The sequence below is a fragment of the Benincasa hispida genome, unplaced genomic scaffold, assembly GCF_009727055.1.
Source record: "Benincasa hispida cultivar B227 unplaced genomic scaffold, ASM972705v1 Contig968, whole genome shotgun sequence".
Classification (NCBI taxonomy): Eukaryota; Viridiplantae; Streptophyta; class Magnoliopsida; order Cucurbitales; family Cucurbitaceae; genus Benincasa; species Benincasa hispida.
Genome location: NW_024065299.1, coordinates 30,255 through 35,054, shown reverse-complemented (window position 1 = coordinate 35,054; position 4,800 = coordinate 30,255).

Genomic DNA, 4,800 nt, shown 5'->3' with positions numbered 1-4,800 from the left:
ATATTTATTTTAAAATTTAATTTTCAAATTAAAGGGAGGGAATTACAACTCCCTTCCCTTAATTCTCTCAATTAACGTGTTGGTGGGGAGTAGTTTTTTTACACAAAATTTCTGTTTTGTTTTTTCATCTTCTTCTTCACAGAGAAGAAAGAGTGAGAAGAAATCTTCTGTATTTTTTCTCTCCGAATAAAATCCCTTCTCTCTCAAACTCTCGCCCTCTTCCAAAATTCTTTAAATCTCACACTTCTTGCATATTCTCACCTTACCATAGGGAAAATATAGAGGAAGACTTTGTGGCGGTGGCCCTCATTAACGTGTTCGTGATCGACTCGAAGAAGAGGATTCATGAAGAAGTTTTTTAGTATTCAAGGATATGATTTCTTCTCCCATTTCCTATTTAAACGCAAGCCGTAAATTTTTTAATTAATGCATAATTTTCTGTTTAGGTCATACAATTTGTATTTTGTGAAAAATTGAAAACTAGGTCAATCCCCGGTTCCACTACAGAACTTCACAGTTCCTTCAATTAGTATCAGAGTTGAGGTTTTTGGTCCCGATTTCTCAAATTTTTCAGAATTAATTTTACAGAATCAGTGGGTTTTTGCATTATGTATGTTAATGAATGTATGGAATGAATATCTTGAAATTTTTGGATGTTTCGAGATTGGATTTTGGTAACACTGCTTTATTATTATTATTATTTACAAATTTTGATTTGTAAGGGTCCGATGTTTTGGGCATAACTAAATCTATAAAGTCTGTAATTTGATTGTCTTGTGATCATCCGATGGATTTTTGGAGAAATAGAGGCTAAATTCATAGGAATTTGGACTGAATTCGCAACTGTACAGTGGCTGCTGTATAGTAGTGTTGCAATGCTATGTCCTAGCGTCACAATGGTGTGAATGGGCAGAACAAGTTGATCTTTCCGTAGCATTGCAACATTCCGAGATGGAAAGAATGAACTGATTCGCGCACAATTTGGTTCGTGGCTCAATTGGTTTGTGTCTGGTTCACTTGGTTCAAGTGGTTCGTGGCTGGTTTGGGTGCTGGATGGTCCAGTTCATGCAGTTCAAGATCCAATTCACTTGTTTTGAATCGGTTGACTATTAATTTTGTAATAGTCAACTATTTGTAGTTAATTAAATTAACATAATTGTTATATTAATTTAATTAATTGTTTAGGAGTCCAATCCCAGACTAATAATTATTTTAAATTATGCATATGATGTATGATTTATTTTATATATTTATATGCCAAAATGTATGCCATATGGTAAAATCCCACCATAGGTTTGTTGAGGTTGATGCTCTAAAGTCTCGTATCCTGTAGTTTGTGAACAGTTTGTACGAAGGCTTGTGATGTATAATATATGATATTTTACTTCACTTTTTGAATTTGCTTAGTTGTTTGTTTTATTTGCTTTACCATAAACCAATAAACCTAAAATTCCTGGTTATCTAGATGTAACTTAAGCATGTATGTGGTGACATATAAGTGGATCATGTCTTAAGTGATAACCAAAATGGTCTGCAGTATATGGATATATGAGGGAAACCTTATCCTGATAATGCTACGGATGTGGCCCGCTTTGTGGAACGGTCAAAAGTGTTGTGACTTGTCACAGATGGTCTGATCCTGATCATTCATGTAGAGGGCATGCGAGCGGGGGCGTCGTATACAAAGAGTTTGTATAAGACTTGACCATGAAGTGTTAACATCTCGTTATATAACACCATTCATGATAGAGACTTCACTTCACTAGGATGACCATTGGTAACATGACCTTAATCCTGAGTGAGTTGGGAACTCCTACCATTGAGTGTGATTCTTTGATTTGTATGGGTGCGAGTGGCTAGGTCGCCGACTCAAACCTACCATTTTGGAGATTCGTCTGATTTGGGAGCTGGGAAATCAGCTACACAAGATGGAATTCACTCCTTCCCTGAAGCAGGGACGAGTAGATAGATAGCTCCCTTAAGGGCTGATTCTAGGGTTTGAATGATGTGGCGCCACACACCTTCTCTTCACCCGAAAGGTGTTCACACATAGTTGGACTATGTTGTATTGTTCATTAGAGGAATCAGTGGTACTTAAGAGTGAGATGTACCTACAGGGGCAAAAAGGTAAATTGGACCAACTGTACTTATGAGCATCTGTGAAGGGTCATCGTACTCATTATTGGTTATATCCAATGGACACAGAAATATATCTATAGTAAGAAGAGTTCAGCTGTTGGTCTTTAATGGAATGTTTGGCAGTTAACGAATGGTGGATCTTGTGGCTAAAGAGTTTAGTCAGCTATTCACGTACCGTTTAGAGCTTCAAGCCACAGGTTCATAAGATTCCCTATGTAGCTTGGATAAAGTCGAGAATCAATTTTTGGGTCAGTTTGAAATGTTCAAATTGACAAGAGGGAGTTCGATTATATATGATATAATTAAACTCGTCAATTATATATAATATAATCGACTAAATGTATAGGACACATTATTTTGGAGGTAATTAGATATAAATATGATTTATATCAAGTAGAGGATAAATTACTATAGTAGATATATGATATCAAACTATAGGTTAAGAATATAATATGATTATATTCATTTATTATTTAAATTAGTCGGTTATATGATAATTGGCTGGAAATTTCTTCTAAATCGTGTGATAGTGGGAAGATTGATTTCGGTTATTGTAACTGAAGAATAAAATGAAAATTGGTTTCATTTTGCAATGAGTTCGAAAAAATTGTAAAAGGTGTGGAAATGTAACGATCGCTTAGCTGAGAGCCTATACGATAACGCCTTATTGCCTAAACGATCGCACACCCCACGTACTAAACGATCGCACGTGTTTTCTAAACATCGCTTAGCATGCTAAGTTTTATAAACGATTGCTTAGTAATTACTAAACAATCACTTAATAAAACCTACAGGAACGTGTACCTTTCTTTAAGCGACAAGCACCCACTATGTGATAGCTCTATCCCACTTGCTTGTCGTTCTACACGATCGTCCATTTCCTCCTTCCTCTACAAGTTCCATCAAAGTCCACTCTTTGGATTCTCACTCTGAGAATAACAAGGGCTTCGAGTGGTGGTGTCGTCCCCGGTCCTTCTTGTTCGTGGGCTGCCGTTCGTCTAGACGATCGTACTGCTGATAGCCGACTGTTTGTTGGGCGATAAAGACCGTAGAGGGTTTGCTTCTGCTGGATTGAGTTCGACTGAAGATAGTTTTCAACTGGTACATTTACTCAATCTGTTATTATTTATTTGTTAAAGCATGCCTATAATTAGTGTTAAAATGCATACTTGCTTGTGAGAATGTGTGTATGGTAATTCGGTCACAATGAAATAGGAAAAATCTGAACACGCTCATGGATACTCTTGTTCAAGAGTTCCTTCAAGGTTTTGCATCATTTATATTATAAATGTTATAATGTATAGTTACATGATTTAATTTATAGTATGCTCACACATCATATAATATAAATGTTATAATATATGGTTGCATGCATTAATAACATAGCCATGCATCATTTATACTATAAGTGTTATAATATATAGTTTGAATGTATGAATGAATATATGTTATTAATAATTTCATTACTTTATTATATAAGTGTTATGTATGTTAAATAATGAAATGAAATTGCATGAAGTATGACACTACCTTAGATTATTTTATAATTGTTATAATTTACCTATATATGCATGCACATGCAATAATTGATTTTAAGTTATTTCATTTCTTTTATAAAAGTCATAATGAAATAAATTAGAATTAAAATCAATAAGTCGGAATTGCATGAAAACATTTGCTTAAAATCATTTTTTAAAATAGTTTTAAAACATGATTCACATAGACCTAAGATCTCATTTCTAATGTTATTAGAAATTAGTTTAAACTTTTAATAAGTTTAATAGGATTAAATTGCTATTAATTAAAAGATTAATTTGTAACGAATGTATCTATAAGGAAACTTTTGTCTAATGCTAATTTTGTCTGGGCTAGGGTATTTAAGTTGACGGAAATGGAATACCCCTACCTGAGAACTGACCTGGAAAGGTGAATTAGATAGATTTGCTACAAGCATGTCATAGGTTTATTAAAGTGTTTAATGAACATTAACCAAAGTTGTTTAAATATCCAAAGTAAGTGTTACTTTTGGGAAAATTTAAACAATCACTTAGTAAAATAATTAGCCATATTTTTCTATGTTAAATTAACCCTAGGTAAAACACTCAGTTGAAGAAAAATGGGGTATATGATACTTCATTTCTGTTCACGTTTCTTCCTCAAGGTTCACACCATGAGATCTATATTCGACCTCGAGGCACCTTTGCTTGTGTCCTTCTACAGATGGTGTTTGTATAGGTCAATACCAAGGTGAATGGAGAGAGTGTTTATATAAGTGAGAGTGGGACGTGTGTCAACACATCTCTCGGTCTCTCTCATTAGTTTATAGTAAATTTTTATTCTCTGTCTCGAGGCACCTTTGCTTACATATGGCATTTGCATGACCTTTTACTCAAACTCTAGAAATGGATAGGATTACTTTAGTTTTTTGCCTTAATTCTTTTTCCCTATGGTTGACTCATTGGGGCGGAACTCTAGGATCTAAAATGAGTGGTTGCATTTACAAGAAAATGTTAAGCAAGTTATCAGTTTTTGGATCGAACAATGGCGACTGATATTTACAGTAACAAAGAGTTGTTCTATATATTGATTAAGACTATCTCATTTTAGTGAAGGGGTACCTGATCACCCTACGATGGCTTTTACCTTGCCTCACTGAAACAT